This window comes from Helianthus annuus, chromosome 16, assembly GCF_002127325.2.
Source record: "Helianthus annuus cultivar XRQ/B chromosome 16, HanXRQr2.0-SUNRISE, whole genome shotgun sequence".
Lineage (NCBI taxonomy): Eukaryota > Viridiplantae > Streptophyta > Magnoliopsida > Asterales > Asteraceae > Helianthus > Helianthus annuus.
In genome coordinates, this window is record NC_035448.2 from 12,556,827 (window position 1) to 12,569,262 (window position 12,436).

Genomic DNA, 12,436 nt, shown 5'->3' on the forward strand with positions numbered 1-12,436 from the left:
AATACCGGTTACGGTATCGGTATATGAAGGTAAAAACCGGTAGCAAACCGGCACCAGGAACGCCAAACGTCAGTACCGAACTGGTACTTAGGATCTTTCGGTTTAGGAAATTCGATACCGGTACCCATTACTATTTGCTCATCTCTGACTACGGGTTTCTACCGAACAACATTACCATACAACTTTTTTAGTTGATTTTCTTTCGGTTATTTTTTAGTGTTTTTTTCTACATTTTCTTTTTATTCTTCTCAGCAATTCCGTGTGCAACGCGCTCGTAGTGATTTCAAACATATACAAACACAGACTAAATAACAAAACAAGCTCGCCGCAACGTGACGACGGTTTTTATAACTAGTTTAGATTTAATTTTTTAGATTTTATGATGCATATTTAATAATAATAATAATAATAATAATAATAATAATAATAATAATAATAATAATAATAATAATAATAATAATAATAAACAGATAATAGGGTATTAAAAGCATGAAAACAACGTATTTTAATACATGGTTTTTTAAAAACTGGAATTGAATCATACACGGATCCGAGTATATAGGGTATGGTTTTTTGGTAATGTATGCATCAAATGCTTATATTAATTATTTTTTGGTATATAAATATTTTATTATTATATATTAGTTATTTTTTAGGTACCTTGTACATCAAATGTTTGTACCGTTCGTCTAATGACTCATATTCTCTTCTATTTAAATTGAAACAAAGTTCAATTTGCATGCAACTATAAAAAAAAGTAGATGCTCAGATAGTTAAATATTTTAGATTTAGAATTAAGTAGTTAAAACATTTAAGAGTATGGATTAGGATCAAAAATACAAAGGATCTTAATTGTAAGAAAGGTACAAAGTCTTCTAAAAAATCCAACTACACAAAAAAAAAAGAAAAATCTTAAACATCCACCACCACCCAAAAATGTCACAACCCGATATTTTCACGTTTCACCAGTGGGCCCGGTGGGGGATTACCGTGACGTAGTTGGTAACATTACAGTCAAACAACACAATATTTAAATGCACAGCGGAAGCAAAAGATAGATATACTTCAACCGAATATAATTGCAATATCAAGTATCACAAACAGTTGAAAATAATCCACATGGGGATCAAAAATAAATAGGAAATATTGTTCAACAGTTTGACATCCAAGCTTGCGAGACTTATTGAGGACGCTAGGAGAAAGCCAGCCTAGTTCGCGTAGTACCTGCACTTAACTTTTTTGGGAAAATACGTCAGTTTACACTGGTAAATACATTCAACCGACTCAGTTTGAAAGTTTAATAAAATTTATTTGAATGCACGAGGCACAAACTTTTATAACTTGGGAGAATTATTTGAATATAATACTTGTAAACGAATTACCTGTTTCTTATGCGTTCAGTAGCCCGATCCGTAAACCGGGTTAAAGATCAATAAACACACCACATTATTTATTCATTTATGCACTGACGGGTGTACGCCTACACCTCGTGCTCAGGTCGTGGCCATCTCGTAAGATGATGCCAAGGATATCCGGGACACGGTCATTAACCCCCCAAAGGCTTTAAGCAAACAAAACATTTCAAAACAGAGCATATCAATGATTTAATCTCTATTGATTAAAGATTCAATGCCGGACCAAACGGTATTTTATATACCGTATCCCAAGCCCGTATAAGGGAAATTAAGTTAAAAGTATTTACCTTTGCAAGTATCAATCACAAATAGCAAGTGCGGGTAGCTTTTACCGGGTCTCCTATTCTGGAACGAAGGTTTATAATAACCTATTAGAATCCTAACGGGTCTTTAATTAAGCCTAAACTTAGACCGGTTAGTTTAGACGAAAGATACGGTTCGAACGCATGATTAAGCGAAGACCAGAATAGAATGTGCTTTAGACCCGACAAGTTTGAAGACTTGTATAATATGGGTAATCTAACCACATTCTGGATTTTGAGATAAAATCGATAAGGTTTTGACCCGTTTCGGCTAGTTTATGCAAACTAGTTACGTAAACCGAACCGAATGCGCGAGAGGCGTAACGGGTAACCATGAGAGTCACTTACAGGTTCCTAAGTTAATATGCCCTAAATATGTTGTGATATCAGTAGGATACCTTCCATTATGCCCAAAACGAGTTTAACCTTAATATAAGCCCCGAAGGGGTATTTTGGTCATTTTAAAGGTTATAAAAGAGTTTATTTATAATTCTGATGTTCGGGCCTGAATTGATCAGTAAAACCACTTACGTTAACAAGTTACATCAGTAGGTAATAAGTCTTTATATGACAAAATGGTTTTAAAGCTATACTAGGCGTTTAATACGCGTAAAAAGCCGTTTTGAGCGATTTCCGGTCTAAACAGGAAATCTGAGTTTTCTGATCAGGTTACATAGTTCAAAATACTTTATTTATTATATAAAATCAGTAGCAATTGGACTTGTGTCAAAATACTATGTAGAACTCATTTTATGTCCGAAAAGGGTATAATTGGTATTTACCGAATCAACGCCATAACCTTAGGTTATGAGCAGGTTAAAAATAATTAAAAATTTTTAAAAATCTCAAAATATTATATTACATCAGTGTGTAAAAGGTTTGGTGTCTAAATTGGGTTTTAGATAGGCTTTATGCTAGGTGCGCCGTTTAATTAACAAAAGTTTCTTAATTGCGCTATTTAGCATAACTCCTACTCTGGACCTCGAACCGTTGTGAAACTTTAGGGGCATGTTTATAAATCAGTAACAAGGATTTTTGCTCTCTCACATTCCCAAAATTCTCGTTCTATGGACAAAAGGGGATTATGGTCAAACATTAGGCAATTAACGGAAACTTGTAAAAAACGAAGCGGACAATCAATGAACCGGTCACAGAGGGTTATACTATCATGTAACCTGGTCCTAAGGAAGTCCTAAGGCATTTCTAGATTCTACTAAAATGGGTCAGAACTGAAGTCAAAGCAAAAGTCAAAGTTTTACGACTTTCGGTTCCGAACCGGGTCTAAACAGAAAGTTGTCGGATCAAACAAGCTTAGACCAGTTGTTATACTTATTACCAAGTTATATGAGTGATAAAATAGGTTACATGCCTTCTACATTGTTAATTCGAAAATTAAGCTTCTGTTGACTTTTTCTAAATAACTTTGACCCGACATTTGATCTAGTTAGAGTGGGAACCAGGGGGTGCCCTTTTAAGGGTTTAATGCCCACCTAATTACCAACTTATAACTACCTTTGATACGACTAATCACTGGACCATTAATGATTAATCGTTAAGTCAACCGTTAATTACGACGGTTTGACTTCTAAGCTAAAACTAAGTAAAAACTCAATTAAGAAAGGTTAAGCATACTTACTGAAGTCCTATGCACGATTAGGAAGGCTTAGGGTCTGCTCTTAAGCTCCAGGAAGCTCTAGAAATGCAAAAGAAATGAGTGAACAAAATGTTGCAACTCATTGGCCTTTTATAGTGTTCTTGATTGCATTAGATCATGACAAGCAAGGCTAGCATGGATACCAGATCATTACAAGTGTTTCCTAGTGCCTAGGAACAGTTAGGGGTCGCCCATAAGAGTGAAAATATCGTTTTATGTTGGTTAAAACGTTTATAACTGCTAACAGCCAACTTGCTATCGCTGGGCACTCCTTACGGACCGTATGGCCGGACCTTTACGGTCCGTAAGCCTTTGCCAGAAGGCAAAAAAATTTAACCTTTCAAGCTTTGAATAGGCAACTTGCATGATATGATTTTGAGCCATAATTTGTCAGTATGAGGCCTTTTAACCCATGCTTGATCAGTTGTGTCTGCCTATCTTGTAGAATTATTGGTTTGAACATTACTAGAAATCATACACGAAAGTTTATCTAGCATTATTTCATAGGATCCATTCTTGCAATTTGGAAACCATCATTATTAGTAAATCACCGGATTTAAAGGTATACTTAGATGTTTATTAATCATGTTAGGGTCTTGGGATTTATAACGAAGTCGTTCAGAGGTATAAATTAACATGTCGACATGTTCAAAAATCCTGCCATACATCTTTAACTAGATCCGAGTTTATAATACTTTTGTCGTACATGACACGTGTCGTTATTTCATTTGACAAAAATTTTCGAGGTGTTACATCCTCACCCCCTTAAAAGAAATCTCGACCTCGAGATTACTGAAACAAATGAGGGTACATTTCCTTCATTGTGGACTCTACCTCCCATGTGTACTCGGGACCTCTACGGGCATCCCATTTAACCTTTACAATCGGTACATGCTTCCTTCGAAGCTTCTTAACCTGTCGATCCTCGATCGACACAGGTTTTTCAACAAACTTCAAGCTCTCTTCTATATGCACATCTGTATGTGGTATGACTAGTGATTTGTCGGCGAAACACTTCTTCAGATTGCAGATGTGAAATACATTGTGAATACCACTGAGCTCTTCAGGTAAGTTTAACTTATAAGCAACTGATCTGATACGTTCGATGATCTCGAATGGTCCTATGTATCTCGGGCTTAACTTGCCTTTCTTACCAAATCGCATCACTCCCTTCCAGGGTGATACTTTAAGCAGTACCTTGTCACCTACCTCGAAGTTAAAAGGTTTACGCTTCAAATCTGCGTAGCTTTTCTGCCGATCTTAGGCAGCTTTCAGACGGTCACGAATCTGGACAATCTTATCCGTCGTTTCAAAGACTATTTCTGGTCCTGACAGTTGGACATCTCCAACTTCCGCCCAACAAACGGGAGTTCTGCACTTTCTACCGTACAAAGCTTCGAAAGGCGCAGCTTTAATGCTGGTATGGTAGCTATTATTGTACGAGAACTCGACTAATGGCAGGTGGTTATCCCAACTACCACCTAAGTCAATTACGCATGCACGAAGCATGTCTTCCAAAGTTTGGATTGTACGCTCACTCTGTCCGTCCGTCTAAGGATGGTAAGCCGTATTGAAATTTAAGTGCGTGCCCAAAGATTGTTGGAAACTTTTCCAAAAATGTGACGTGTATCTAGTATCTCTGTCGGAGATGATAGACACAGGTACTCCATGTAGAGATACTATCTTATCTACGTATAATTGGGCTAACATGTCGGAGCTATAGGTCTCCTTAATGGGTAGGAAATGTGCTGACTTAGTCAGTCTGTCTGTCCATGATCACCCATATAGTATCATTTCCTTTCCTTGTCTTTGGCAACTTGGTGATGAAATCCATCGTCACCATTTCCCACTTCCACTTGGGAAGTTCAGGCTGTTGCAGCAAACCTGACGGCTTCTGATGTTCAGCTTTGACTTGCGCACATGTTAAACATTTAGCTACATAGGTAGCTATAGACTTCTTCAAGCCTATCCACCAAAAGTTTGCCTTTAAATCCTGGTACATCTTGTCTGCTCCAGGATGAACGGAGTATTTGGAACGGTGGGCTTCCTGGAGGATACCATCTCGAAGTCCTCCATAGACTGGAACCCATATTCGTCCATTTAACTTAGAATTCCGTCCTTTCCATAGGATAACTGTTCTTCAGTTACTCCTAGCTTTTCATTAGGGTAGTTAGCTTCCAACACAGCTTCCTTCTGTGTAGCTAACAACCTTTCATTCAAACTATTCTTTATCTCGATGCTCTTGGCATTGATTCTTATAGGCTTCACCCTTTCCTTTCGACTTAAGGCATCGGCGACCACATTCGCCTTGCCAGGATGGTACCTTATCTCACAACCATAATCATTCAAAGTTTCCATCCATCGTCGCTGCCTCATGTTCAAATCCTTTTGGTTGAACAGATGTTGGAGGCTCTTGTGATCAGAATCTATATCACACACTTGATGCCATATAAATAGTGCCTCCATAGCTTCAGTGCGAATACAACGGCACCCAACTCCAAGTCGTGGGTGGTGTAATTCTTTTCATGCACCTTTAACTGTCGAGAAGCATAGGCAATAACCTTGCCTTTCTGCATAAGCACACATCCCATCCCGGTGTGTGATGCATCACAATATACCACAAACTCTTCTATTCCATCAGGCAATGTTAACACTGGTGCATTGCTTAGCTTCTGCTTAAGGATATCAAAAGCTTCTTGTTGCTTCGGTCCCCAGTTGAACTTAATCTTCTTCCTAGTTACAGAAGTTAGGGGTGCAGCAATCCTTGAAAAATTTTCAATAAAATGCCTGTAGTAACCTGCCAAACCCAAGAAGCTGCGAATTTCTGTGGGCGTCTTCGACTCTTGCCAATTCATGACAGCTTCCACCTTAGCGGGATCCACTTGGATACCACGCTCACTAACCATATGTCCAAGGAATTGGACTTCTCGAAGCCAGAATTCACACTTCGAAAATTTGGCGTAAAGCTTTTCCTGTTGAAGTAGTGAAAGAATACATCGAAGATGCTTCTCATGATCAGCTTGGTTCCTTGAATAAATCAGAATGTCGTCAATGAAGACGATAACAAATTTGTCCAAATATGGCTTGCAGACATGGTTCATGAGATCCATGAATGCCGCTGGTGCATTAGTGAGCCCAAAAGGCATCACTAGGAACTCGTAATGCCCATAACAAGTCCTAAATGCAGTCTTGTGTACGTCTTCATCTCTAACCTTCAGTTGGTGATAACCTGACCTTAAGTCAATCTTAGAGAAGTAACTTGCTCCTTGAAGTTGATTGAACAGATCGTCGATACTGGGCAATGGATACCTATTCTTGATAGTGACCTTGTTAAGCTCGTGGTAATCGATGCACAGACGCATCGATCCATCCTTCTTTTTGACAAATAAGATTGGTGCTCCCCATGGAGACGAACTAGGTCTAATGAAACCCTTGGCTAGCAATTCATCCAATTGTGTTCTCAATTCTTTCATTTCTGTTGGTGCCAACCTATAAGATGCCCTTGCTACTGGTGCTGCCCCAGGAATAATGTCAATTCTGAATTCTACTTGTCTATCTGGTGGTAAACCAGGTAGTTCTTCTGGGAAAACTTCAGGGTATTCAGAAATGATGGGGATATCCTCAATCTTGGGTTTCGGCTCATCAATAGTCACTTGTGCCATGTAGATTTCACAACCCCTTTTAAAACACCTAGAGGCCTTGAGCATTGATGCATGCTCAGGCAGTCCATACTGGGTATCTCCCTGAATGGTAAGTGATTCACCAGACGGAGTCTTAGTCACCACTTGCTTCTTATTACAGATAATCTGGGCCTGGTTATGCGATAACCAGTCCATGCCTAAAACTATGTCGAAACCGGCTAACTTCAAAGGAAGTAGGGACAACGGGAAAGAGTGGTTGTTAATGGATATGAAACATCCATCTAATATGGTTGAGGCGGTTTGTAAGGTGCCATCTGCTAATTCCACCTCATACTTCACACTTAGGTTTTAACAGGTAAATTCAGCAATTTACAAAACTTATTGTCTACGAAGGATTTATCAGCTCCTGAATCAAATAGCACTCTCGCATAAACATCATTTATAAGGAAGGTACCTGTGATCACGTTGTCGTCCTGTACCACTTCCTTTGCATCCATTCTGAATACCCTAGCATTAGTCTTCTTTCCTTCATCAGCTTTCTTTGCATACTTTGGGCAATTTGTCTTGATGTGCCCCTTTTCGTTGCAACTGTAACATGTTGCGTCTTTCAGCTTCTTGCACTCTAGGGTTTTATGTTCCGTGGATTTGCTAATCCCACAAGGCCTTGACTGAGATTGGGATTTTGAGTCAAGTCTGCACTTTCCAAAGTGGTATTCCTGACAAGTCTTACACTTGGGCTTATCCCCAGATTGATGCCCATCCTTCTTTGAACCAAATTCCTTCTTGTGGTCATTGTTTCCTCGGTGCTTCTTGTTTGACCGCCGCGAATTGTCATCATCATGCTTTCTTTTCTTAGCATCCGTGTTCCTCTACGATCTCTGCCTGACCGCGTCCAGTGTGAGGGACAAGGATATATCAGCTACAGATCTGAAAGTAGCTGGCCGAGAGGCTTTTACACTTGCCTTGATCTCCGGAGCTAAGCCCCCAATGAAACGAGCTATTCTTTTGGGTTCCGGGGTCACCGGGTAAGGAACCAACCTTGACATTGTATTAAAGCTCGTAAGGTAAGCTTGGCAATCCAGATTCTTCATAACCAATGACAGAAAATCCGACTCAATCTTCTCTACCTCATGCTGAGGGCAGTAGTTCTCTCGGATGAGGGCAACAAATTGTTCCCATGACATACTGTACAGTGGAATCTTCCCAGTAGCTTGAATCAATGATCTCCACCAGGCTAAGGCCTCACCCTTGAACGATTGAGACACAAACTTTACTACATCCTTCTCAGCGCACCCGCTGATATCAACCACTGTGTCCATCTCATCTAACCAAGTCATGCAGTCTATTGCTCCTTTCTCCCTCGTAAACTCCCGGGGCTTGCATGAAACAAAGTATTTGTAGGAGCAACCCTTATCACAGGGTCCTTGATTCAGCACGATACCTTGAGATGGGACACTATGATGGTTTGAAGAGTGACGATCGTCATCATCTTTCTTTGGTTCTTCCTTCTTAGAGGGAGGCTTGCTATGCGCCTCAGAACGTGTCTTGGGCTTAGAATGCGGTGCGGATAGGGTCCTACTCCGAGTACACTCGATTCTCTATACTGCCTGTCCAAGGCTTTTGCAACAACATTGTCAATTAATGCTTGCAGTTCAGCACCCGCTATATTAATGCGAGCATCATTCTGGTTCTCCAGTGGGTGACTATTTATTTCATCCGAGTCAGCCATTGTATCTTGAACTGTTACATAAGATAATGACAAAAATTTTATTTGGGAGTTTATTATGGAATTGCCCTCATTGGGTAATTCATTAACCATGGTAAACATAGACCATATTTGGTTAATTCGTTACTCACATTGATTTAGGATTTTAAGGTAACTTATCCTAATTATAAACAATATTACTAGTGGCACAAAAGCCTAGTCACCGGGACGTTTTCAATTTTAAGCCATGATTTCAGAGAATCAAAGCATTAAGGTTTGAACATAGTTCTTTACCTTTTCTGACAGGGAGTCGTGGACTACTACTGTCTTTTGTCTTATATGACAATGATTGTGGCCCGTAGGCACTATACTACTAACATATGATCATCTTAATTGATGATTTAAACCCATGATTTATATATCATTAGGTTAGGTTTAGGAATCTTTTGAAGAATCCTTAAATAAGAATGACGCGTGTGATTTTAACGAATCACGTCTACCAAAAGTGTTAACATGTTTTCAGATGTTAACAAAGATTTGAATCTTTTAACCAGGTCTTACCATCTTGGCCAGGTCTTATAATGACACGAAGGCTAGGTTATACCGTTAAGATTCTTAATTAATATTTGAATAGGCAGATCTATTTTAAAAGGAATGATAATTATTTATTTCATATAGTTATGCATATAATGACAAAAATGAAATTTATAAACTTAGCATTCCATTAGACATAAAAAGGATTACACACTGCCCAAAACGGGACCTTTAATAGACGAATTACCCACACAGGGGTTAAACTAGAAAACAAGTCCACGCAGGGACCAATACTAGGATAGGTGTCCTCACAGGGACTGAAAGACAAGTCCACGCAGGGACTGAAAAGACAAGTCCACGCAGGGACTGAAAAGACAAGTCCACGCAGGGACTAAATACACATATAAATGTCCACGCAGGGACTTGATTGAAATAGGAATTACAATAATACATATAGAGATTAATGATCTCGCTTCTTCTTTCCTTTTAACAGGTTTTCCAGGCCCTTGAGGAATCCACGGTTGTTCTTACATTCTTCTTCAAAATCTCGTTCTACCCTGTTTAAACGGTGGAGAATTTCTTTGTTGGTGCATCCGCTCCTGATGTTTATGTCTGTTGGAGCGAAATCAGAACTCATATAAATAGGTATATAGGAGCGAAATCATAAGCATAGTTCTAGGTGTTGTCTTCCGGTAAGCCACAAAGTGCTGCCGAAGTGTTGTCAGAGCTTGTAATTGCTTCAGTGATCAATAGTACAACAATTTAAAGTGAATACGGCTGAAATAGCACCAAGACATTAGTTTCCGCCTCTTGTTTTGGATAGGAATTCTTCTGGTCGACTCATTCAGGGTCGAGAACGATCCTACAAGTGGTATCAGAGCTCAGGAGGAAGAGTTCTTGCCATTTCAGCTGCATATTCTGTTTTTCTACACCTTCTTTCTAAATTTTGAAAATTTTTCTCAGTAAAACTGGCTCAATTTCACACACAGCACTCGTAATCATGAATTAAAAAACCCTTGAAATTTTCAAAGCTAAAATCAATCTAGAACCTAAGTTTTTCTTAATTTCGCTCCAAACTGTTCGTGCAAAAGATGACGTCATATGTGATTTCGCCTGAAATCAACTTATGATTTCGCTTTAAAAGGGATTTCGCTCCAGGTTCAAAGCTGATTTCGCTCATATTGACCAAAAGATCTAATTTCACTCATAGTTACCACCTGATTTCGCTTTAAGGGTGTATTGTGGTTTCACTCCAGCAGGTCATTCCGTCTGATTTCGCTCCTGCTGTCAAGAACTTTATTTCGCTCAAAGGCTACATAAGTGATTTCACTCGGAACAATATTTGTTGATTTCGCTCTTGAATCTGTTTTCGCCTAAACTTGGAAATTAGTGAACTTCTGGACAATTGAACAATGGACAACGAATTCTATAATGCCTTTGCTAGTCTGATTACAATCACGCAGAATGCTTTACTTGAAAATGAAACCGGAACATCTCAGAAACTGCCTAAGCTCATGGATATTGATGATTACAATGCATGGTCTGAACGGTTTGGAATTTGGGTTGAAGCCTATCATTTGGATGCTTGGGAACACACTGAAGAGCCGTATGTAAGGCCCACAAGGAATAATACTCAGTTAACAATTAGAGAAATGAGTACTGAAGATAAAAAGAAATATAGGGATGAGAAATTGATGGTGTGTTTGCTTCAGCAAGCGATAAAAGAAGATATTTTGATACTGCTTCAACATGATGGAACTGCTTATTCAATTTGGACAGAATTGGAAGCAAAATTTGTTGGAAGTGATGATATGCTCAAAAACAAAATGTCTCTCATGAAGAAAGAATTTGATCTGTTTCATGGTTTGAAATTTGAGAACACCAAGCAAATTATCGAGAGATATTGTAACTTGGTGAGAAATATGTCGAAACTTGGTATTAAAAAGGATACTGATGAATTGATTGAAAAACTTGCAGATGCGCTACCTCATGAAATCTGGGGAACGTTTCTGATGATGTTGAGATCCAACAGAAAAGATTATAAAAGTATGACACTGGGAGATTTCATCAAACACCTGGAAGCTCAAGAGATGGAGCAGAGGAAGATAGCCAGGAAGAAGAACTACGATGGAGAACAGGATATCAGCTTGTATTACAAAGGTGGTGTCAATGAAAAGACAAATTTTTCTCCAAAAGTTGAAACTGCTTACAGTGCGAAAGACTCTTCTGAAAAGAAATCCCAGGGATCAAGCAGCACAAGATTTTCATCATTCGATCCAAACATTTCTGCAACAAAAAACGGAAGAAAACTTCAATGCAATATTGTATTAAATCTTGAGAGTGATCAAGATTATTCTGAAGAAGTTGCTAAAAATCAAATGTCTTTGTTGGGAATGGTGTTGGAATCCTATAGTAGTTTTGTGGCCGGAAAGATCGGTAATCCAATGCTCACGAAAGAGGATTACGATCAAATCGATGCTGAAGAAATGGAACTTATGGATATTAAATGGTGCATGGCCAGTGTGTTGAGACTGGCCGAAAAGTTTAAACAAATTACAGGCCGAGATAATTTTCGTGAAGCTCATGTTTCAACTTTAGGTTTTGATAAGTCTAAAGTTACTTGTTTCCGTTGCAGGGAAAAGGGGCATTTCAAGAGAGAGTGTACAAATCGAGAAGCGAGTGGAGCTGAGAACCCTTTTGGAAACAACGATTATCACAAAAAGGCGATTTATCATCAAATCACACCACAAGCACAGCATCAGGCACCAACTGCACATGGGAGAGGAGTGATTGAAGATTCAAAAAGAGCATGTCTAGTTAATCAGGGCAAATATGATAAATTTAGCTGGGATAAATATCTTCCAACAAACAGCAAAGTGTGTTTGGTAGAACAAGATGATGAAAAACTGGCTGAAGGTTTCTGTTGGGACAATTTTTGCCCAGATCAAGAATACATGGCCAAAGAAATGTCCAAAGACACTTCAAATGTTAAAGCTTTCATTGCAAATGCCTACGATCTGAAATGGGCAGAAAAATACAGAAAAGTCAGAGAAGCTGCTGAAGAAAGACAGAGAAAGATTGAAGAAGAGGAAGAAGAGGAAGAAAGATTAAAAGCTGAAGCTGAAGCCGAGAAAAAGAGAAGAGCTAAATTTTTACGATCAAACAGAACAGTCAAAGTTGTTCCT